The 25,978-nt window shown below is 38.3% G+C and overlaps 2 long non-coding RNA genes across 2 annotated transcripts in view; one reads left to right on the forward strand and one right to left on the reverse strand.

Annotated features, from left to right (window-relative positions):
* Positions 1–9,540, reverse strand: part of LOC134295856 (uncharacterized) — a 37,814-nt gene extending 28,274 nt beyond the window's left edge. The window contains exons 1-2 of the long non-coding RNA XR_010002437.1: positions 8,545–9,540; positions 1–88 (exon numbers count right to left, since the gene is read on the reverse strand). This is a non-coding gene — a long non-coding RNA (uncharacterized LOC134295856). The remainder of the gene's footprint in view (positions 89–8,544) is intronic.
* LOC134296599 (uncharacterized) overlaps positions 1–25,978 on the forward strand; it is a 443,110-nt gene that overhangs the window by 281,760 nt on the left and 135,372 nt on the right. The gene's annotated exons all lie outside the window — the stretch shown is intronic.

Raw genomic sequence — 25,978 nt, forward strand, 5'->3', positions numbered from 1 at the left:
CTTATACACATAGCCTATATGAATGAACTGCAACCTCCATAATCCCTTATCATCGACCATGTTAGGTGGAGCCGATAGAAACAGTTGGCTGAAACATTTGGAAAGATTAATGGTTTTCCATCTCTGTCTTATATAATATAAACACTGAATTTTTAAATACAATTTTAGAAGCTGACTGGTTGGCAACCACAACTGTCAAAACTTCCTTGCCTATCAACTATGACTGTCAAAACTAGAAGTACACTGAACCTACATCCTAACTCCTTGTGAAATAATGTATATTTCAGCATAGTGGCAAAGTAACGAACCCACATGGTTGCTTCTCTTCAAAAAGAGCAAAGAAAGGAAGAGAGATAGAACTTTGGGCAAATCTACACTGACATTTATTTCAGGGATGATCCAGTGTTCTGGATTGGCCCTGATAAGTGTCCCAACAGGGACTTCCATAGCTGCCACAGAGGCAGAAGAGAGTCCCCAATACCCAGCGGCACTAAACGCAAGTCTATGCAGCTGGGCAGCCATTATAACTGCCCCCCCCACCCCATGTTGCAGTAGTCTCCATGTTGTGGGCACTGAGGGAGGGGGAAGGGAGACGAGGGAATTTCCCCTCCCATCCCAGTAGTCTCCATCAGGGCACATAATAGAGAAAGGGTAGGTCCCATGTCATGGCTGGGGACTGCGGTGACATCGGGGCAGGGAAGGAGGAGGCTAGCATTCTGTGTCTCTGGTGTTTCTGGGACTGGCTCAGCTGTCCTCACTGGCCGTAAGTCAGTGGAGACAGAATTTGCTCTGACTTGAGGTAGAATTTGGAACTTCCACTGACTTCGGATAATATGGGGGCAAGGCTGACATAAAATGGACTTGCCCTGTGTTACTATGGATCAGCTGTGTATGGCAATTGACTGTCACAGGGCTGATCCTCATCAACATTGACCAGCAATTCCACTATAGACATTATATAACTGATAATGTACCAGGCTGATATACAGGGGTTGAGTGAAAAGTAATGCCTCAAACTTCGTTACGTCGGTTTGGATGGGAATATTTTAATACAATGTTCCCTCACTACTTTGCGGTTCACTTTTCGCGGATTCGCTGTTTTGTGGTTTTTCAATAAACTCTAAAAGCCTATTATAAATCATAAAAAATTTACAGCCTAAGGAAGGGAGGAAAGAGAAGCCAAAGGGAGAGAAAAGGAGCCCAAGCAGCAATAGGAGGAGAAGGAGGCGATTTAGCAACACACAATTTGTTGATAAAGAGTTAAAATAGTGTATAATTACTAAAATAATGTATAAATATTAAAATAAATATAGTGTCCCTACTTTGCAGATTTTCACTTATTGCGGGTGGTCCTGGAACCTAACCCCAGCGATAAGTGAGGGAACACTGTAAATCAAATGCAGAAATAATCCTTAGAATGTGCTGTTTAGCTACCACTATTAACTTTTCCACATAATCACCAGACAATTGGATACATTTTGCCAACGATGAACAAGTTTTCTGAAGCTGTCATGAAAGAAGTCGACACTCTGTTTCCGCCACCAGCATCTCACAGTTCTCTCAACCTCTTCATCAGAAGCATAATGATGTCCCCGCAAATCTTCTTTCATTATTGGGAACAGATGGAAGTCAGATAATCATCCAGAATCAATCTGTCAACCTTTTGCTTGTGAAACTCAGTGGTTGCTGTCACAGGACGTCCAACTGTTTGTTTGCCATGCCAGTCAGATGTTCCCACCTCAACATCTTTAAACTTACTCGCCCAATGACACACAGTACTCACAGCAATACAATCACCATAAACAGGTTGCATTCTCCGATGAATCTCCTTTGGGGTGACACCTTCTGCTGTCAGGAATTCAATGACTACATGTTGCTTAAGTTGCATTGACCAACCGTCTGCGCAAGGTTCCATACTTCGCACTTTAACAACACAACCATTCAATGCTAAGGCTTCCTGCCAAATGGAACTGTAGAGGAGAATCTACAGAATAAGCCAGTACATGCTGCATACCAATACTGCCATCTGTTGAGGAGTTACGAAGGTGGAGGCATTACTTTTCATTCAACCCTCGTACACATGTATTAAATTGTGCAGTTGTGTCAATTTATAAATTAAAGCTTTACAATCATCTTCTGCATATGACCATGATATCGCTCTTTGTTTTTTTCCTTTTCATTGTTGAAGCAATTTTGCAATTTCCGGGTTTTTTTTTAAACCATATATATAAACTGACAGCTTGTGGACATCAAGAGGGAAGATGGGGAGATGAAGAAATCCTGCCCCCTGATATCAGTAGATATTTCAATCATCCCAGCACATTTCACCAAGGTAGATGATGTGAGCTATTGTTAGGCTTTACCTGCCAATAGGGAGGGGCAGGACAATCATAGGGAGGGGGAAGACCACCAGTGGAATGATCATGACATGCGATACAGACTACCACCAAAGCTAATTGTCCAGCTGAAATGCAAATTTGCCTTCCTTGTGTGATAAAATCCACATATAGAGAAAATTACATTACACTAAAACCTTCATTCCTTTGCAGCCTATTCTCTTGTTTTAATTTTGTCAGCTCAATGTACATGTTGCAAGTGATATTACATTTGTAATATATTTTACTTTTAATTTATTTCTTATCATTTCTTGAATGTAGCTCATGTACATGGTGCTCTACAGAATAAAAAAAAAAGAACTGCTTCAAAAAAATTCCTGGTCAAAAGGCTTTACAATCAAAATTTATAGAGTGAAAGTACAAGAGAATGAAAAAAAGGGAAGGGGAACCATTCCATCTTTTATCTATGTAAAAATGAGTTTTCACTAGTCCTATGATACAATGGGACATGGAATATTTATTTTTAAAATTAAATGCATATAAAGTAAAGAAAAGGGCAATTTTCTGTGCAAGTGATATCTAGCTTTGCATACATTGTACCTGTGGAAATAGACAACCCTGTTCAGAAGTATCAGAATTTAAATTTCCCAGCTTTCTTTCTTAAAAGTAAATCACTTAGGATCACAGTTTAATTAAAATAAACTCTATAATAGAAAAGGAAATGAAGGCTCTTACAGATAATGTTAACTTGCTATTAAAATCACTCGTGGCAACCATGGCTCCAGAAGCTACAGATTAGGATGCAATTACTCAAGATAGATTTTTTAAAAGGGGGTATGGGGCAGATCACCTCACCAGGACATGCTGATTTATATTGTACTGTATGGCTGACTTTTTTTTTGTAAGCTCATTTTAAAAAAAATTGGGTGAAATTAAGGCTCATCCATATGAGCCAAATAACCCAAGGCAGGGAGTAATAGGCTCTGTGGCATTCAAATGATGCACAGAGCTGATTCACACACACATTCCACTGATCAAAATCACTTAACAGAGCTTCCCTGCAGTTTAGGGCTGTGTAAACAGTAGGGCCATCTAAGGCCATCTTGCTTTCTCCAGACTCACACCTACCATTGTCACCTTTTTTCCATTGTAGCAGTGGTCACAGAACTTGAAAGTAATCCTGGTCTTGGTGACACTTGCAAAAGCATCTCCATGACTCAAAGAGGGGAGGGGGGGGAAGGAAAATTTGATCTCTCCTTTTCCCCCTCCCCTCACTAAACTGTGCTGGTATTTTGCAAGCATCAAGCAGCAACAAGCATCAACAAAGGCAATGATGGATGACCATGGTCACCACTACAATAGTGATAAGGTGATGATGATAAAGATGATGATAAAGATGGTTGCCCAGCAGTGCTGAACTAGGTTTTGCTCCACTAGATAGTGTGGACTACCTCCGGCCACTTAAAGGCTGGTCGTGCAGACTCTCTGATGTATGTGGCTCCACTCTGGACCTAGATCTGCCTTGTCTCTGCTGGCATCAGGCCCGTAGCCAGGATTTTGATTCGGGGTGGGGGTGGGGGAGCTGAGTCTGAGTGAGAGAGGATCTACCCTATAAAACCTTTTGTATTATTATCCCAATACCCACATGCATATGGGATATATTGAGCATGGTGATCAGATCATATATGAATAAACATAACAGTTTAAATAATAAATGTAAGGCCTTTTTGTGGACCACCCTGAGAATTTGGGGGGGGGGGGCTGAAGCCCCTCAAGCCCCCTTCCCCCGGCTACATACCTGGCTGGCATATTTATGTTGTGTGGGGTTTGGGTTGAAAGTTCCTCCCTCATGCTCACTTCTACTCTAGTTATACAGCAACAACAGAAGAGTTATAGGTCAAAGTTCTATACCCAACTCAGTTCAGATGTTGGCATGGAGCAATCTGTAGGTTCACCATAAGGCCACCCCTTCTTCCCTTGTAAACAAGAGAAGCTGAAATGTTATCCAGGAGCATTTCCTCAGCTGATCAGTGGCTGAGTCATCCCCTACACCCATTATTCAAGAGTCATTGCATAAAGAGTTACATGATACCTTCCATGAAGTCCCTAAAGGTTTATATAGTGGCATAAGCTGGGGTTTCTGGAGATATATATCACTTATAGACTCCTAGGTAAATGTGCCGGCCTAAGGCCAATTATTTGGGAGTGACCAGCAGCACTGAATTCACTGAAAAACACTTTCATCCTCATCACATGGGGCAATTGAAGTGTCCTAGGAGGCTTCTGGCCTGTTTTGTCCATGGAGCCCCATGTTGTCCATCAAACAACATATGGTGACTTCCGGTGGGGCTCCATGGATGAACTGGAACACCAGTGTGGTGGAACGCTGCTGCTGCAAACACGGAGGCCACTCTGTGTTCAATAAGAAACAATGAGGCATTGGCACAGCAGTGATGCTTCCCCACGTGGGATGGGAAGCATCAGCAGGCGGCCAGGGTGCCGGGATTGCCCTACTACCACTCTAATGCCACTATGATTTGCCATGGAGGCTTGTGAAACATGTTGCTGGGTCTCATCCATGTTATGAGGTCCTTTGAGTAGATGAAGAAATAGAATTTACATTAATTTGTACTTTTTTAAAAATGTAAAATTTGTAAATTGTACCTCATTATTGTATCACATGGATACCACAACAGTCTCATTCTTTTTAAAAATATTTTTAGATTACATACAAGGAAATGTAGAGAGGTACAATATGAACAAATGTGCTGGAAAGAAATGTTTACATTAATTACAATGAGTAAATTACATATACAAATGTGCATACATTTCTATTTTGGGATAATTTTTTCTCAATTTGATTTCAAATGTAGATCAAACGAGGCTGATGGTCAGATTCTTAGAAACACAATGAAAAAACAGACAGCTATTCATATCCTTACTACTGAGCAGTCATATATTAAAAATACGTTGTAAGTGCAATAATGAGCATAGTTATATAGATGTAAGATTCACTGGTATTTCACAATGACCAATTTCTATGTTGGATTTTTAATATTTTATGTTAATTTATTTTTTTAAATTTGCTTTAAATAGTTGGTCCATGCATTCATTATCCACTGATTCAACCAACTACAATTAAAATATGTTTTTTACAATCAATAATTCCAAATATTCAATTGTAAATATATCATTATATAGTGATCCTTGAGCATCAACGGATTTTGGAAACCAAACCTCTGCAGACACTAAGGAACCACAGTATAAAGTCAGGTAATTTCTTGCTCACTAGAACTTCAAACTTGACTGTAAAGATGGTAGAAAGAGATCTTTTAATGCTACTTTGCCATTTAGCCGCTGGGTTTGGATGAGCAACCTCCGCATAGGTGAAATAATGTTTAAATGTGGTGTGTGGTCCTAATGTATACTTGGCCAATTATTCAGTACATTTGAAGAAATACAACTTGAAGGCTAGCAAACTAGCAGAAACAGGTATGAATTATTCACTTCAGTTTCTTATTGAAAAAACAGCCCTAGAAACAGTCCTGGATTAAGCAGGTTGGCACAGTGGGACATGCAGAATCCTATGTCAGGGCTCAGTTAGCTTCAGTGGTTACATTTAAGATTAGAGAAACTAATGGAAGATTTAACAAAGAGCCAGCCAGCTGGAATTGTTATTATGTTGTCATAAAACCCCCGAAGTTCTCTGGAGGAAAGTAAATTCTCTATAATGCAGCTGAAATTGTTCAAATGAAGCAACAGGTTGTCATGTTGCTGGGAGCCATTGATAAAACAGAATTTTATCCCCCTTAGTATCATGTCATGATTTATTTAAAAAGCTCAGCAATTCACATGCATGGTTTCCCCACTGAATAAACGCTGGATGCTCTTTCTGATTGTAATAGGTATCCTTTTCTTTGTGTACAATTTTATCTAGACATGCTTTAAAAAATTAAGTCTCTGTAAAAGTATTGTACTTCATTTGTGTCCCCATTAAATGATCTAGTTAAGGTGGAAATGAAAAAACGGTAACTGGTTTTTAAAATATATACATATATAACTATGATATGCTCCAGGTAGAATTATTTATCTTCCCTGCTCTTTTAGAGATGCATGTATTACATTGGGGCTTATTGTGCACAAAAAAACTCATGTGGCGTTTTGCAAATGAAACAGCTTTTTTTATATGTCTTCACAGAAATACTGTCATCTGCATTGAAAATGTTTCCTGTGAAGAAAATGCTTTTTGATTAAAAAACCGGAATTTTGCATTTTCCTTCCAATGAACAGCATGTGAAAAAAATTATGTCTCTGCGCAGCTGTATTATCTCTATGCAGAACAATATTGCTGCAACAATTTCTCAGTTTGTGCAGTCTGATTATTAAAGGATTGATGTTCTTAGCAGAATTCCTTAAATTGCTTTGTTTTCTCTTTCCACCACCCTTATTTTAAAAAATAAGTAAATAAATGTTTGCAAACATTTCTGACTTTCATTGATATATTTCTTCTCTTTTTGAAATGTAATATTTCTGAGGTCCTGGTATCTTATAAAATCTACATTCAACTGGACTTCTGCTTATAATGCCTGAGGCAGAAAGTCCCAGTGAACACATTAAAACTGTTTCTAATAAAACTTATAAACTAGAGTAGTAGCCGTGTTATTTGGATTTTTAAAAGAACAAAAAACTTAATATCTGACTATTTCTTATTTCTTTATCAAGATGCTTGAAATCCATAGAAGCAATGGAGATACAACATTGTATTATAAGTCTTTCCACATGTAGGGCTGTCCATTAAAAAGATTAACGAATATCAAGATATGTAAAAGCTTTTGTAAGGATACATTAATATATGTATCTTATGTGTGAATAACCATGCATGCATGCATGTAGATCAATATCTGTGTGCATTGTAAAGGCATCCAATTAAGATTACTGCACTCTGATACTGAATGAATCTGATTGAGTGGACTCCATGAAAACCTATGCTGGAACAAAGTAGTCAGTTTCAAATGTGCTACTGGATTTCTTTAGGCCAGTGGTTCTCAACCTGAGCTCTCCAGACCTTTTTGCCCTACAACTCCCAGAAATTCCAGCCAGTCTGTCAGCTGTTAGAAATCCTGGTTTTTAATTTATTTATTTATTTATTTACAGTATTTATATTCCGCCCTTCTCACCCCGAAGGGGACTCAGGGCAGATCACATTATATACATACAGGGCAAACATTCAATGCCCATATACAAATAGAACCGAGACAGAGACAGACAGAACGAGAGGCAATTTTACCTTCTCCTGAGGGGATGTTCGATTCTGGCCGCAGGGGGGAACAGCTGCTTCATCATCTACTCTGATGGCACTTCCTCATTCCGTGGTAAATTAGTTAAATTTGCCTCCCCACTTTATAAGTGGTACCTTATTTCCTACTTGATAGATGCAACTATCTTTCGGGTTGCTAGGTCAGCAACGAGCAGGGATTTTTTTTTTTAATTGATGGGTGCTCACCCCGCCACGGGCTGGCCTCAAACTCATGACCTCATGGTGAGTGATTTATTGCAGCAGGTTGCTCACCAGCCTGCGCCACAGCCCAGCCCGGTTCGGTCAGAACTGTTAAGGGTTTTATAGGCTAAAGCCAGCACTTTGAAATGTGCTCGGTAGCAGATTGGCAGCCAGTGGAGCTGACACAACAGAGGGGTTCTATGCTCCTTGTACATCTGGTAATCTGGGGAAAGTAGTTTACCCCAGGATAAATCACATTAGCATGTGTGTTGCATGGATGCAACAGGTGAATAAGATGCTCACATTGCATTACTTGACATTGTAGGTACAGCCTAAGTAGCTAATGTAAAATACTGGCCAATGTTTTTTGTGCCAAAACAAATCCTTTTATTGTGTGTGAATGACAGTCAAAAATCAGGTACAAATAGCACAATAACTAACAGAGATTGTACAATTACAACATCTTATCAAACCCTTACCTTCCTTCTCCATATCTGTGAACCTCCCAACTGATGACTTCTAACACTACTCAATATGAATCTTATATCTATTCATCATCACAATCAATGATCAATTGTTTCCAAGTATGATTATCTTCCAAGTGTAGTGTCTTGGTGGTGGGTCCGTAGGTGACAGTAGAGACCTATCTTGATCCACATGTTCTTTCACAGTGAGGACATTGATTTCCAGGTCAGGGTTGGCTTTACATACCTTCCTCTTGATGTGTTTCTCCCTTTCACCCTCCATTTGTTCCTCTTCGAATTCCACAGCACTGTTGGTAACAGCTGACCATCAGTTAGAATGCTCAAGGGCCAAAGCTTCCAGTTCTAAGCATCTTTGCCACAGCTTTTAAGATTGGGTTTAAGCCCACCTTTAAATCTCTTTTCATTTCCACCTACATTCTGTTTTCTATTCTTGAGTTGGGAATATCTATTAAAATCTACCCCTATATCTTGAGGCTACTTTAAAGTCTACATTAAGGAAATATTGTATTTGTTATATAAGTCTTAATTTTCAAGTGTCATAAATATAGATATGTTGGTTTTCCATTGTCCAAGAAATGTTTTGTATTTTTTAAATGTTAAACAGAATCTAGGTTCAGCAGGAGAAGGAAAACATTATTTCCCCCCCAAGAATCATATATACACCAGCCCTTACCTTGATGTGCAGATTTTTGTATTTTATATTAGAAGACTCGATTTGCATCTCTTCTATTCTGATACAGTGGAAGTACTCCAGAATGACTTTCATGTCTTCCACTGCTTGGCCCTCTTTTAGTTATAATTTCCTTTCAAATATCATATCAAAATTGTGGTTTTAAAAAGAGATTTTGTGTTTCATTTTAAAGAGGTCTCTTGATGTGCTGGGAGAAAATGAACTTTGTTTCCTAGTCTTTGTCATTCCCTGTAGCCTGAGCTATTAATATCTTCGGAAGAAGAAAGGCTGTTCTGAGCTTGTACGTGGCTTCCTTAGCTTTAATTTAGCTGACAGAATGCTAGAAGTACTACACTGTATATAGGTCATGGAGAGAAGATTGCTCAGGTAAAAAAAGGAATATCAGCAGTACAATCCTATACACATCTACTCAGAAGCAAGTCCCTATGAGTTCAGTGTGGCTTACATCCATATAAGCGGTTACAGGTCAGGATTGAAGACTTAAATGCCAAAATACATTCCACAGCAATCCAGGAAGCATTGGATTTATTTGGCTCTGATATTAGAGAGCCTTATGCTACAAAAATGAGAGCACTAGGAGTATTAACAGACAAATAATCTTCATCGGTAGTTCTAAGAGGAAACTTCTCTGTTGAAATGTTATGGCATCACTTCAGCTTACATTTAAAGTGTCCTGCTAAACTCATGATAACCTTTAAAAGATTGGACATATCCCAGAATGCAATTCCTTATGGCCTTCCATGGGGAACTCATCACAGTGTTGATGAAGTGTTATAGCTAGATGTATGTAGTAAAGCAGTGCTTCCAATGCTTAATCATGAACTCTCTTTGGAATATGGGAAAGATTCAAATAGAGCAATAAGACTGGATTGTCATACTAAATTTCTTGCAAAAGTTTGCATAGCTGTTGAATATTTAATTATATGAAAGGGTGTCTGGTAACTCATTAAAAGTAAGTCATTATGTTGTACATCTGCCTCAAACTTTGCAACTCACCTTTTCACTCATCACAAATGACAGATTTCTATTCAGATTATACAACAACCAAAATCCCTCCCACAAACTCACCTTCCAAATTATGTAACCTCTCCAACAAGAACTCATAATTTCTGAGTTGTTTGGAGAGTAGGAGAATTGGTGGTTATTCAACCAGCTACAGTATAACTACCATATCCGAAGAACTGATATACAGTTCAACTTAGCCACAGTTTCACTTCAATTATTTGATTAGAGACCACTGTACAAGCTACACCCTTTTCTCAATATCTCTGCCATTCATCCCATTGAAAAAATAGGGATCTCTATTATCCATGGTTTCATGTATCTATGAGAAGACCAGGAACATATCCCCCAGGAATATATCGTACTGTAGTTTTCTTTAGCTGGACATATTGCAAGAACATCATCTGAAGGTATATTCCAGGATGTCAAAAAATATCTTACTGCAAGAAAATTAACCATGTTGAGAGGGATAGCATGTTTTATGACATAAAGGGGTTTTTGCTGGGGAGGGAGGGGGAGGCTAGCTTAAATAGATAGCTACTGAAGGATTTGACCTGTGTATTCTATCATGAGCTATAAATTTGTCACATAGAATCTTAAAATAATGTACACTATTGAGCCAAGGTTGTGAAGACAAGTTCAAGTATTGCCTTGAGTCCCATCCATTGTAAAGGATTTGTTTCCCAAAAATACAAAGGAACTTGAACTTTGATTGTCTGTTCATTGATATTTTCCTGTGGCTATCAATATGTATGTGAAAGGAAGAGAAATCACAATATTGCCAGCTGAAGCCTAATCCTGAAAGGACTCCCATTGACCATGAAGGCTGGAGCTGATATGAGTTGTAAGCCAAAAAGTTCTAGATTCCAGCATAATGAGCTCGACAGTCATTTGTTCAACCCCATCTCATCAGCAGACATTTGTTAACCCACTATTCTCAGCATTATACTCGCATATGTAGTATGAAGATCACAAAATGCCCTACAATACTTTGCTTTAAAATACCTTGCAAGCATGATATAATTCCTAAATTTACCTTGCTGTCTAGTTTGCAAAAGAGGAACTGTCCGTTGAACTTATGTACTACATTCCTTCTTTATACCCTGTTTCCCCGAAAATAAGACATCCCCGAAAAATAAGACCTAGTAGAAGTTTTGCTGAATTGCTAAATATAAGGCTTCCCCCGAAAATAAGACCTAGCAAAGTTTTTGTTTGAAAGCATGCCCAGTGCCTGCCAAACAGAACACCAGAACATGCAGGATTGGTAAATGTACATACCAGTTGTACATGGAAATAATGGTCATAACAAGAAATTCTTGATAGGATTCACAGTTTGTCTGGTTATGCTGGTTTGTGATGACAACTACTGTACAGTATAGAAAAAATGTTCATTTTTTTGTTCAACAATAAATGTGAATTCTTCTTCATGGAAAAATAAGACATCCCCTGAAAATAAGACCTAGCACATCTTTGGGAGCAAAAATCAATATAAGACACTGTCTTATTTTCGGGGAAACACGGTAGTTTATGGTGAAATATACTTTGGCATCAACTACTGTATGTATCATGTATAATTCCAGGGAAAGCTTGGGGGCCAAAATTATGGATTTTGGCATGACCTATGGAAAACCTGGAGGTCATTCTACAAAGAGGGGAAAACACAATTGCTAATTCAGGGTAACAGGTGACTTTGATAATGTCCCCATCCAGACATTCAAAAAGACCAAAAAAAAAAAAAGCACCATGGTAGAGATGGTAAAACGGTCAGTGCTTTTTTTTAGGTTCTCCCAAAATGAACTAAGCTCTCACCCTTAATCACTCTAAGAGGAGAGGATAGTTCTTTTTGTTTGTTTGTTTGTTTGTTTGTTTGTTTGTTAACAGTACACACATTGACTAGTAGAGAAGTCAATCCAGAGTTTTTTGGTTGATTTTTTTAAACTAAAATTTTTAGATTTATACATGAGTATATAGAATGCTTACTTAGCATCGGAAGTGTGGTTCTTCAACAAAATGTCACAGTGTGCTCCTCTTGCACCTCTCTACTTGAGTCTGCACCTGAGGGCCCTTCCAGACAGGCCCAAAACTTCTGATAGGTTTACCAGAGGTGTCCAAATGACGACTCTGGTAAACCCAGTTTAATCCAAAGTAAACATCTCAACAGATCTGGGGCTTACTGAAAGGCTCGGTTTTGTTGAGGTGCTGGTCCTTTGGGGGTTGAATTGTAAGACTGCTTCCACAGTTCCTGGGGTCAGTCCTCACAGCCATCCCACTATTTTTGGCTCCAAAAAGCCCAAAGGAGTGGTATGGCAGCCACCCCCTCCCCTCCAACCCACATTTTAGCCCTAAAACTTACTCTCTACAATCCTCCTGGCACCAGAAAATGGTGTGTCGGGAGGGGAGAGGAGGAATTCCTCTCCTCCGGATGTGTCATTTTTTGTGTAAGTTTTGGGGTTGAAATGGGGGTGGGGTTGTAGGGGGTTGGATGGCATCCCAAGTTAATCCCTTCCCAAGAATGCCCGGGGTTTGGGTGTGGGGTGGAGATTGAAACCTGAGAGGAAGCAGGTTGTTTTAACTTGCATCTTCTCAGGTTTTAGTGCAGTGTAGAAGGGCCCTGAGGAAAGGGAGTGGGGACCTGGGGAAAAAAACTTGCTAGGATTGCAGATATGATTCCTCATCGCTTTATATGCAATCATCATAACCATGATCAATTTTTAACATTTAAAATTCATACATTCAGCATTCAGCATTCAAGACAGTAGAACATGGCCTTCTGTATGACTTAGGGTGCTGGATTTGCCTGGTAGGAGGTGTTTTTAATTCTGTGTTCCTTCCTTTGGACCAACTCTCCAATTGGGCAGAGGGAGACATCTATCCTGCTCTCTAATTTTTTCTGCTGGTTATCTAATTTCTACTGATTGCTTGTTCATTTACTGTTCATGGAAGGAGAGGTTCTTGAGGGATTTTCTACTTGATGTGGCAAAATAACCTGGCTGCCTTTAGGCATTATGTAGATTTGATTGGGTGGAGCTGCACTTCATGCAGAAAAATGTCTTAGGCCAAACCTCTTTCTTCATTCTCTTTTGCTTTTGCTCTTGGAGGGCAAAGCAGAAGGAGAAAAAAGTGCAAAGAACAACAGAGAGACACAGATGGAATGTGCTGCTATTCACAAAAGTGTATGTCAAGTGAAGCTCATTAATCTTCAAGATGTCACGTGATTCTTTTATAGTTTTGCCATACCAATTAACACAGTATTCTGTAGAAATATAAATGGTTGTCTTCCACTCTCTCCCTTGTAGTCTCTGAGATTCTTTCCTTTCTTTGCAGTCAACCTCTCTTGCACACTGAGTACTGATGTTTAAAATCCCATTGAGTGGATGGCTGCACATGATACTCTTAAGGGGCCACTTTTAGCCAATCAGTCCATCCTATTATCTCCTTGTGCTAGTCAATCTTTTTGAATACATACCATATATACTTATGTAAATATGTCAAAATTATAGTTTAAAAAATGAATCCAAAATAACCAATATATCCATGGGTCAATTTGTGTATCGCACCATAATGCTTATCAAAAAGAGAACCATAAGCTTATCTGAGTAAAGTGGCAAAAGGTAACATTTTAGTCCATCTTGGGATAACCTAAAAGAAGCACCAACCCCTCTACTCTATGCTCTGTGGTGTCACTTCTGGTGACACCACAATGGGAGGCTGCCAGGGTAATAACAGAAGTGGCATTCAGGGAGTGTACTACTCCTCTGTTACTCCAGCTCCACTGGCTGCCGATTAGCTACCGAGCACAATTCAAGGTGCTGGCTTTAGCCTATAAAGCTCTAAACGGTTCCGGCCCAGCTTATCTGTCCGAACGTGTCTCCCGCTACGACCCACCTCGAAGCTTAAGATCATCAGGTGAGGCCCTGCTCGCGGTCCAATCAGCCTCACAGGTGCGGCTGGCGAGGATGAGAGACAGGGCCTTTTCAGTAGTGGCTCTCCACCTATGGAACGCCCTCCCCAGTGAAGTCAGGCAGGCTCCCTCCCTCCTATCCTTCTGTAGGAAGGTTAAAACTTGGTTGTGGGGCCAGGCTTTCAAATAACAACTAGCAGCGCTAATTATTATTATGTACTCCAGAACTTAATCGACAGACCCAGTCTTTTGAACTTGAACATGCCCATCTGTATTTTAGAATGTGTTTATGAATGTTGATGTAAGCTAATAATTTTAATCTGATTTATAATGTACTGTACAGTTTTTATATGTGTGTTTTATTGTAAATTGCCCTGAGTCCCCTGTTGGGTGAGAAGGGCGGGATATAAATGTTGTAATAAATAAATAAATATTTTTTTAAATGTCTGAGTGGAAAAATGGAGGCAACAGCCCCTTAGATGGTATTTTCTGTCTCTGTGGAATGTCCCTTGATTTATCCATGGCTCATATCAAATCTATAATTTTGACCCTCCAAACTTGCTTTCAACTTATATATGAAAGGCATAAACAAGAGTTAAAAACTGACCTCAAAGAGAAGTAAATGAAATGTCAACTTTATTTCCTGGTTTCTAATATGTAAAACTATGTTCTATGAAGACAAAGATTAGGAGAACACAAGCTCTTATGAATAAAGTGTTGAAACCTATAATTAAGTGTGGAAATCTAGATTGAAAGATATTTTTAAAGAAACTCACAAATCTCAGAATTGTAGCCAGAGCTTGGCAAAGTATATTGTAGCCTCCCTATATTAAGTGTCCCCAGTTCTGTGTGTATCCTGGTGTTTGTAGTTAAGACATTGTTAAGCTTACTTTGGGCAGCCCAACTTGATGACCCCAGAAAACTGGCTGTCATGATGTGGAACAGTTCAGTCTCTTAACAGTGTCCCTGTGGAATTTCTAGTCTTTTCTTCAAAATAGTTTTCAAATACAGATCTTTTGTACCATGCAGAACAGTCTCTTTCTCATCACATCTAATTTTTCCAACAAAAAAAGCCTTTACCAGCAGATCTTCAAATGCAGAGTGCTTTAAAAAGATGACCCACTAAAGTACTGAATAAGTCAAAACTTTGTCAGTCAAAGAGCTAGAAAATGCTGAAGGATGCTTGCCTGTTCCTGCTGCCTATTTCTAACAAAACGGTAAGAGATACTTTCCCAGTTTAAAAAAATGCCATTATCTAATTTTTGCTCTTCATAGAATAATGTTCCTAAATTTCTAGATCTCAATCCAATTTCACACTAGGACAATTAAAACCACTACTCATCCAGTTGTGCTGGATTACACCTTTGTATAAGTGGTTGTGCAAGCATTCTGCAAAGGATTTCACAAGCTGTTTTGCAAAAAAACAAAACAAAAAACCACTGTTGTACTAGTTCTGCAATGAGATTGTGTAATTAACTGTAAGTTGTAAAATTGGAGAGTTGAAAGGGACTTCATGGAACATCGAGTCTAAGGCTGTATCTACAATGCCATATAATCTAAATTATCAAAGTAGATAATCCAGATTCTTTTATTTGAAGTGGATTAAATGAGTCTATACTGCCATATAATCCAGTTCAAAACAGATGATCTGGATTTTATATGGCAGTGTAGATCTAGCCCAACTACCAAATTAATGCAAGATATCCAGCTAAAGCAACCCCACCAAGTTCAGTTGCTTCTTTAAAGCACACCCAGACAAGAGGAGCTCCTCACTTTTCTAGGCCAATGTTTCCATTGTTGAACCATGCTCACTGTCAAGAAGTTCATTTTAATGTTCAATTGGAAATCTACCCTCCTGTAATTTAAAAGCAGTAAATCTGATCCCATCTTCTGAAGTAGCAGAGAGCAGGCCTGCCCCCTGCTATAACAGCCTTTGAGGTATTTAAAGACTGTAATGATGTCACCCTTCAGTCTTCACCAAGCTGATCTTGCTCATTTTCTCAAGCTGATCTTGCTCAGTGCCTCACATGCTTTGTTTGCCATACCTACTGTCCTCTGCTCTTCTCTGAACCTGCTCCAGTTTGTCTATATCTTTCTTCAAATGAGGTTGACTGCGATACTCCAGATGAGACCTGAATAATGGAAAATATATTGGAACTATAAACTCTTTGACATGGAAACAAGATTTTTATTAATGCAGGCTGAATAGTATTTCCCTTACTTGTGGCATGACACTTCTGTCCAGTTTACAAACAATAATAACCTCAAAGTCCTGTTCACATATAATACAGTTGAGCCATATATCTAACATCTTGTACTTGTGCATTTGATTTTTACGGCATAAATGTAAACATTTGCCTTTGTCTCTATTGATTTTCTTCTCATTTATCTAGGTCCTTTTGAATTCTATTCCTATTATCCAATGTGTTGCCTCCTAGTTTTGAGTCATTTGTAAACTTTATGATGATTCCCTCTTCACCTGCTGTCTATTTGAGCTCTCAAGAGTCCAGCATTAATTTTGAGGGCAAACCTCAAACAACTGCTATGCACAACTGCTTGCACAATTAATATTGCATTGAATACAGTCCATGCATTAAGTCTGAGAGTGCATAAGTGCCCTTAGGGTAGGGCATGATGACATAATTGCATGCAAGCTCTGAAGCTGCATGCAATTCTCCATTGCCATGCTGTTAACTAATATGGCTGGACTCTTGAGATAACACTTCTGTTCCAGAACAGCTTCTGCAGTATACAAAAAAACACACACACCCTCTTTTAGTGTGGGAATTCTAAATCCTAGGAAAATAGGTTGTGTTGTGCTATTCTGTCCTTTTTAACTGCCTTGTTTGCCCTCAGTGTTATGACTCATAATCACATAGCCAAATCTATTTGGCTATAGAGTGAAGTGACGTCATCCTGCTGGCTGTGGTCTTCTATATGACTCATTCAAGTAAAAAAAGAAAGAAGTAAACAAGAGGAATATATCATAATAGTTTTAGACAGCAGTAACAGTAAAACCAATCTAGATTAGAAAAGAGTTACTATCCTGACAACCAGCACACTTAATTGCCTTTGCTTGTATCACTCTTTCTGGTCCAGTAATCCTAACAGAGGAATTGTTAACCGTTGACTTGCATATGCTGTCCTTTTAGGGCCCTTCCATACAGCTCTATATCCCAGAATATCAAGGCAGAAAATCCCACAATATCTGCTTTGACCTGGATTATCTCAGTCCACACTCAGATAATGTGAGCTTTTCTGCCTTGATATTCTGGGATATAGAGCTGTGTGGAAGGGCCATAAGGTAACTAACCTGTTATAATAGCTGGTCGTTAACCAATGATGAAGTTCAAGTACATCTTGGAATATTATTCTATTGGTGTACAATACTCTGACTACTATAGCTAGAATATAAAATCCTGTAGAATTCAAATCTTTTTAAAAAAAGATTTTCTAAGCTCTGGCTTTAAGCACGAGTAATCATTTTTGAAGAATTGAGCCATAGGTGATGTGAAAGACCTCTGTTCTACAACTCTGCAAAGTTACAGGGAGCCATAGATGACAACATAGGCCTTAGTGATCAGCCAGCCTCATCTGTTTCTCAGTCTGTTTCCTATACAATATAGTTCCCAAATCCATGAATGATACACTCCCAATGTCAAATGGATACATAAAATAACAAATAATAGCAAACCCTTTTATTTTTAACAGGACAAATATATTGACTGAGGAGAAAGTGTAACTTGTGCAGAAAGCCCTAAGTGAATAAGTGGAATATCGATTCTGTGGATACAGGGGTCATACTATATCCTGCTCCCAAAATTTGGAATGATGGCATATGCCGATATAAAAAACCCAATTCTCTTTGGAAGATAAAAATTCCCCCCATAAACATAAATGTCACTGTACTTGGAAATGATGTGATAGAAAAGAATATGAATGCCTGCCATTGAACCAGTCATCTTGCTTTGTGGGTGTGTAAAAAGATAGTAATTGTGTATAAAAATTCAGAGGAAAAAGAATACATCCATTTTGACTCACAGAAAGCTTTCTGTCACAGTCATTATGAGAAACATCTCGGTTTTCCTCCTCTCAATGTTGTTAACTTTTGGCACTATGTTACTGCCATGTGCTTGCATGAGCATCCGCCCACCCACACCCTGCAAGCTAAAAAATTTCTTTCCAATTTTCATCTAAATTTTCTCAGCTAATCATTAATCATTAGAGGGTGATTATTCACTGTCTACAGCATTGCACTTCCAGCACTGTGAATAAAATAGAATTGACAAACCATATCTTGGAAACATCTTCTCTTTTGATTATAATGTGTTGCATAATACAGATGGCATTGTAAACAGCCTAATCCTTTGCGGACATTTTCCTCTGAAGTCTGAAAAGGGGAGCCCATTTAATTGCAGATAGGCTGATAAAGATGGCAGCTTGGTAAGCCTTTAAGTGACTGTCTTTCTTTCCAAATGGCAGGCCTGTTCAGATGACATCAACAAAACTCTATGTGACATCAAACAATGAGCAGAACAGCATGGAGAATAGCAAAAACCATGTCCTATTTTTTCTATTTCTGCTGAGCATGGCAAAGCAAAAGGGAGCTCAATGGTGATTGATTTACATTCTAGGGCAGTGATCTCCAACCTCTGGGTCCTCAGATGTTTTGGCCTTCAACTCCCAGAAATCCTCACAGCTGATAAACTGGCTAGGGTTTCTGGGAGTTGTAGGCCAAAACACTTGGGGACAAACAGGTTGAGAACCACTGTTCCAGGATGTTATAATAACACACTGAAGATCATATTTGCTGGCCCTAGAAAATGATGTAGTTCTCTGATAAGATGTTAGTTGGTAAGTCATCTTTGTATGGTGAGAGTGTTTGGAAGTTATGACATCTCTAACATGAAAGCTCTATATAGATATGACCAGATATGATCTATATAGTCATGATCAGACTATAGTGGGGTCAAACTGCATGAATCTTACAGTGTAAATGTGACTCAAGAAACTATAATGAGCTCTAAGTCCCTTTGTAAGCCTCATGGTCTAGCAATGATTTGACACTGAGGCCCCTTCTACACTGCCATATAATCCAGATTATCAAAGCAGATAATCCATATTATCTGTTTGGAACTAGATTATATGAGTCTACGCTGCCATATAATCCAGATGATCAAAGCAGATAATCTGGAGTTTATATGACAGTGTAGAAGGTATCTCGGTTGCTTGATTCCAAGTCCAGCAGCCTACTGCATAATCAATACTTGGCTTTCAGGGTTTTCAAAAATTGTTCCTTCAGTTCTGCAGTAGCCTTACAGCTCCTGATACAGTGGTCTCTTATGCTTACATGGAAGAAAACATGCTAGACATGGAGCCAGCAAGAGCATTTACTTTCCAAACTGCAGCTGAGACAAAGAATAAGGTCACAAGGTTTTTCAAAATTGTTTTTAAGACAGAAGATGCCTGCAAACTTTGCTTTCCCTGATGGATTTTCTGTTAAACCAAGGAAGTATGATATAAAATGATTTATAATCAGCTCAGGGGTTTTGTTCTCTGCGTTGTTTATTTAATCTAAGCATGAAGCATTTGACCTGGACTGCAGCATTTGGGCATGGAAGTTCAGGCACTGCAGATACCAACCTGACTAAGCATTCTGGCATTATTGTAATGGCAAGTAATTAACATACTAAAGTGATCCTCAAGATTGTCCACTGTGCAGTATCTTGTTGTCTATAAACTGCCAGTCTTAATAAGAACTACATGCAGCTGTCAATGTGGTAACATTTATCTTCCTTAATGCATAATCAATACTTTAACATAAGCTAACTCAACTGCGCATTAAGTTGCAAAAACACCTTATTGCTTCCTGTAGGTTTAGTTGTGCTCCTTGTTTTCAAGAATCATATTAGACCCAATCCAGAAGAAATAAAGTCCTTCTCAGTCCTATTGATTGCTTCCTGTAGGTTTGGTTGTGCTCCTCGCTTTCAAGAATCGTATTAGACCCAATCCAGAAAAAAGTAAAGTCCTTCTCAGTCCTATTGATTTCAATCTGGGTCTTTCCCAATGGAATCAATGGGGCTCAAAAACAGGCTGTCTTAGCAGGAATGCTTTGAGGGTTTTCAGCTGATATTCTTAATCACTTCAATATCTGTCTGAAAGCAGAATGGAGTGATTTTCAAACCACACTGGCAGGCAATTTGCTGCCGTAAGGTGCCACGTGGACCACATGAACTGACATGATTTCTGAATATCAAAGTGCCTGGAACTCCACATTTGGTTTTGGAAAAAACAACTATAGCACAACCATAATATCAGAACTGTATCTTACATATCATGGTTGCTACCACATCCGCCATCATCATCTTTGTGTATAAAAAGTCCCCATTTTACTCTTCAGGGTCTTTAGAGAAAATCTTTTAAAAATATATAAGAAAATCAACAACTATATAAAAGCCTTTAATATGCTTATTCAGAAAATTTGGTCCAATGAATTTCCAGGCAATGACTTTCTTCTATGTGGTTTCTGTTAAATGTCTGCACACTAGGGCAGTTTAAGTGTAGCCACATATCCTGCAGGAAATTGCTGCATTCTGCAATATGTAGATTTACTATTGTAAAATTGGACTATGATCATGGTTAGAGGAGAGAAGGTGTTGGAATCTTGCCCTTCACAGCGATTTTGAAGGTGCAGCCATTCAGATTTTAGTATTTTTATATAGCCTATATAATAACTTCTTTTGGTAACACAACCATATAGGTGTGTGCTCCCTGGAGATGTGCCCCAGATATCTTCTTAGGAGTTCATCACATTTACTTTCTTACTCCATCCTAAGATGCTTCCAGGATGGAGAATGCTGAAGACCATCACATGACACAGGGCTACTTCCAGTGGAGCTCTGTTTTAGCAGCATCCAAGGACAGAGCACAGAGAACACGGGAAGCTACCCATGCGCTCATTACTTAGAAAAGGGACCAGCATAGGGAGAAGCTGGGTGGTAATACTTTCCCATGTGATAAGGAAAACGTAGGACATGGCGCCCCAAGGATTTTGTTGCACTACCCAGTGAATCCCACCAGTGTCACCTGTGTTTTGGACCGCAATGTGATGAGGTCCTTAATCTGTGTCATTTATGATACATAGATTCCTCCTTCTCTACCCTTAATGGATTTTAGATTCTTTCCATCTCTAATTTTCCTATAATATAATCAATTTTATCCTTCATTTAGAAACATTTTCTCCCATCTTCAGTCCAGTCTGTAAATGTTTTTGAGGCATGCATAAGCATTATATTTTAAGGCTTAATTTTACTGGTTTTCTTCTCCCCTCCCTTCTGATTTTCTAATAATTTCTGTGTGCCTAAACACATACCTGTGCCAGGGCTGAATAGCCTTATAACAAAGAAACCAGCATTGAGATTTATTGGCTCTCTCCTTTCTTGTGCAGAGTAAGTATTCATATTAACACATATTTACTCAAACCTGAACTCTAATGAATTATGTGGGACTTGCTTCTAGGTAAATACATAAAAGATTTTACCCTAACTAAGACATTATAAAAGGCCATTGGAATATATTGATTTCTTTATCACAGCCATGTTTATTTCAATTATAGCTAATTCCATCTGATATATTTCTTGGTGCTAAAAGTGTCACAAATTATTTTCCTCACCACCACCTACCTACCCCCATTTTATCTTAACAACAATGATGTGAATTAGATTATGCTGAGAGGGTATGATTGCCTAAGGTAGTGGTTCTCAACCTGTGGGGGTCCCCAGATGTTTTGGCCTTCAACTCCCAGAAATCCTAAACTGGCTGGAATTTCTTGAAGTTGTAGATCAAAACCCCTGGGGACCCACAGGTTGAGAATCACTGGTCTAAGCTAACTGTGTGAACATAATGAGGAAACTGATATATAAAATACACTGGGATGAGGAGATGGTAGTGAATACAGAAGTCATGCAGTGGCTATGTATACGTGATAAAATACATTTTAATTCTGCATTTATTGTTAATCATGCACTTTAATACTTATATCCTTCCTCATTAATACAATTTGCCAACTTGCCACCCAGCTAGAACCTTTTGACTATACTCTGATGTTGCTCATCCACACATCTCAATTTTCATCTGTGAAATGTTGGAAGGTGTGAGACTATAGTATGATATACACTGATGTTTGGAAGAAGTGCATTTAGCTACCTGGAAATGGCTGTGTGAAGTACATCATTTCCATTAACAAAATGGTAAATATTGATGTTTAATTACAGTAAATAGTGCAATATGTAATCAGGTCACAATGAGAGAATATGTAATTAGGTCACAAGAAAACTGCACGAGTACTGGAGATTCCCCCACCTCTATAATATGCTTTGTCTCTACAGCTATAATTAGCCAAGATGGGAAAGAAAATATTACATGAAGCAAGAAATAGGTCAGCTCAGCAGAGGTTCCCTACTGTACTGACGGCTGGCAGATGCTATATATTCTAGGTATCTAGGTTCCAGTGATTTATTATCTGCCTTTTCCCTAATGCCCATTGTAGTGCAATGTGGAGAAAAAAGTCGTCATAATGGCTGCAGTCTCCATTTTTCCAAATGATGCAAAAATCCATTTCAGTCTGCATGTGTGTTGCAGAATTGTGTCATTCTCCTTGCTAATTGGCTGTGCATTTATTAAAAGATTGATGGGGCAAGGCAGACTGAATTCTTTGCTCTTGTATCATTTTTTCTTATGCCAAAGATATAATTTTAAGAGCATTATTTAATCCTCAAGTACAATAATTTTATTTTAACATCACTGTGAAGGCGGAAAAAAAGAGGAAATAAAGGAAATAAAGTTTAGATGAATTCTAGCATACTTGGGTATTAAAGCTGAGTGATTGAGCTTTCACACACATGCACTGAGATAACAACCAAATACTTTCATTGACCAGTCAGCCTTTTCATCATGCAAGCTAGAAGTCTAGTGGGAAAAGAAGCATGGAGAGAAGTCAACTCAAGGATGTAGAGTTAATTTTACAGACAATGTGATCTTTACACTTGACCGGTGTAAATACAAAGACCAGCTTATATCAAAGTAGATTCTGGGTATGAAGATGCATTTGCCCTTTTCTTTTTATGGATAAACAGAGTGCATGCTAATTACATTTTTGTAGAAATTGGGCTAACTTTGATATTCTACATTAGCTGTAATGGAAAATGTTATACATGTGCATTGCAAAGTAGAAATGATTCCACAGAGAACTCTTAAAATCAGTGGAAATTGTTTTTGGAAAAAAGGTGTATAAGAGAAACAACTTCAAAATAAATCAGAAAATAAACAATGATTTGGGATATTGATTAGAGTGGAATGCAGAACGTGGGGCTCTCTCCTTAATCTAAGGTCTTTTTCTAGCCCTGCTAAATGGAAGCACTGTCTTGTTCATACCATAAGAGCTGGTAGGTTTTGATCTTGTAGTTAAGTGGTTAAAGACATTGAAGCCAATTTCTAATTCTCTGAGTTGTACTCTTTCCTATTTTTAAATTTTCTTTGAAAATGTCTGAGACTCAGTTTCAATAGATCAAAGATGCTCTCATCATAGAATAATGTTTAGACAAGCACTACTGATGGTCCAGATGCAACAGCATTGACCTTAATATTTAATGCTATTATATATCTATCTATCTATTTGTTTGTTTACTTAAAGATGTATAGCTCCCAAAGCTATAAAGATATAACACATTGTTTCATGGTCATTGTGTGTGTATTGTGTGTGTGTGTGTGTGTGTGTGTGTGTATGTATGTGTGTGTGTGTGTGTGTGTGTGTATGTATGTGTATGTGTGTGTGTGTGTGTGTGTGTGTGTGTATGTATGTGTATGTGTGTGTGTGTGTGTGTGTGTGTGTGTGTGTGTGTGTGTATATATATATATATATATATATATATATATATATATATATATATATATATATATATGGGGGACTTCGGAAGAAGTGCCGCAACATGAAGATGAAAAGATTAGCTGGCATTCTGCTTGGGATTATGTCTTCATAAATGGTCTTATATGTGTCTCAAAACTGAATAAAATAATTTCACAACATTTATATTCACTTAGGGATTGCTGTGAACATGGTAACATATGAATATCTGTTTCACAGTAGTAGCCAGTGAAGTAACGGGTTGCCCATATCTCAATGTGCAATAGGCACCAATGTGCACTAGGGCACTCCCTGATGCATATGCACCAGGGGTATGCAAATGTTTGTTTTTAATTTGTTTTTCAGATCAAATTTGTTAGATTTGTGCATATGAATCAATATTAGAAACATGCAGGAAAGGTGGGGGTGGGAATTAAATAATCAAGATACTCACCAATCATTTTCATTAAGGTTCTGTAACATTCAGATGCCTCCCAAGGTCAGTTTATTTTTCAGCATAAGCATTAAGCAACTTTGGTAAAGCCAAGAAAGCATAAAGTGTTTTAAGCAAAGACATTGGCGGGGGGGGGGGGGGAACTAGCAAAGTTAATGGGCAGGAGACTGAGAACACAGCCATCTTAAATGTAGTTTGGGAAGGCAAAGCCACTTGTGGCAGAGAATGCAAAAGGCCCTGCCCTAAACTCGTACATTTCCCAGAATGCAGTGCTCAGCATTAGAAAGCCCCAATGAAGGCTGCAGCAGCCAGCCGTTTAGTGTCAGTCTAATAATAATAAATAAAATTATTGAATCTGTAAAGAAGACTAAAGTAAGTAAGTAACAGTATAAATCTGTGCTAAGTTGAAGTTATGTGGTTGTGTGTCATAAAGACAGAGAGGCATTCAAGGGAATTGCTGTTGTTTCTTTTTGCGGGGATAAAATTCTCTAAAATTTTAAAAATCCACAAAAATCTGTAGATGTGTGAATCTTTCTGAAACTTCTGGGGATTGATGCCCTGATTATCTTGTGTATTTTATATAAAATTCAAGTAGGTAGCCCTTGTAGTTTTTTTAAAAAAAATGTTGTTTATAAAACTTTTGAAAATTTTCCAAAAATCTGTGGATAAGTGGAACGTTCCAAAATTTAGTAGGCTAAGAGAGGAAAATTTGTTGTATCATTGCAATAGCTGTAAAATGAGGGAGAAAGGAGCCCTTGCGAAAAACAAAAAAATGTGTGAAAATGTTAGTCAATTGCTGAAAAGAATGTATAAATGCAATTTTCAAAAAGAAAATAACATCCAAATGCAAAATGTTAAATATCCAACAATTATAGTCAAGGACACAAAGCATGATTCTTATTCAAGAATGGTCTGGAGAAAAGATATGTCCTTTTCAGGTACTGAATATACTACAGTTCATGCCTCCTGAGTCCCAAGAAGGGAAAGCATCCCAAAATATGGGGCTATTATGGAATAGACTCATTTCTGGGTGGCAAGCTACAGGTCTTTAAACAGGTAGTAAGTCCTTTTCCAATTACCTTAGCAGTTACACAGATCTATAATAGGGAAGCGAGTTGCCAATTACCCTTGTCCCAATTTTTTCAGGGCTTTAAATGTTAACAGAAAGATCTTGAACTTGGTTCTACTCCTCATAATCATCCTGTGCAGTTGTGTTAACACCGTTTATTATTTTTTTATTCCTTGTTACATTTTGAATATGTCATCTTATTATTCCATGCTCCCTTTGCTGAAAAAGATGAGGTGTGTTTGATGTGATAGCATGTCACTGTCCATTTCCTGCATTTGCCCTCAGCTTTATATAGTTCTATTTTCTACCAGCGCTGTCAACTTTGTGCTGTCCCACTTTTCTTGCTCCAAAGAACTTCCTTTAAGTAGCACACACTGTCCCTAAATATACAAATGCTATCTTAGTCCAGCTTCATGTTCTTCATTATTAACTGTTCCTTCATGACCTCCTTTATTCATTGTCTATTGTAGATTTTCAGACTGGTTGCTTTTTGGGGCTTTTATGAGCGATTTATATTATTTTATGTTTATGTTTATTTTATTTATTTTCTCCCAGCTATTCATTTTAGGTTTGCAGGATGTCCCCTCTCTGGTTCCATAGTGGCCTTCCTTTTCTGTAGATCCAAGTCACTGGGTACATATT

This window comes from Anolis carolinensis, chromosome 2 (genome assembly GCF_035594765.1).
Source record: "Anolis carolinensis isolate JA03-04 chromosome 2, rAnoCar3.1.pri, whole genome shotgun sequence".
Lineage (NCBI taxonomy): Eukaryota > Metazoa > Chordata > Lepidosauria > Squamata > Dactyloidae > Anolis > Anolis carolinensis.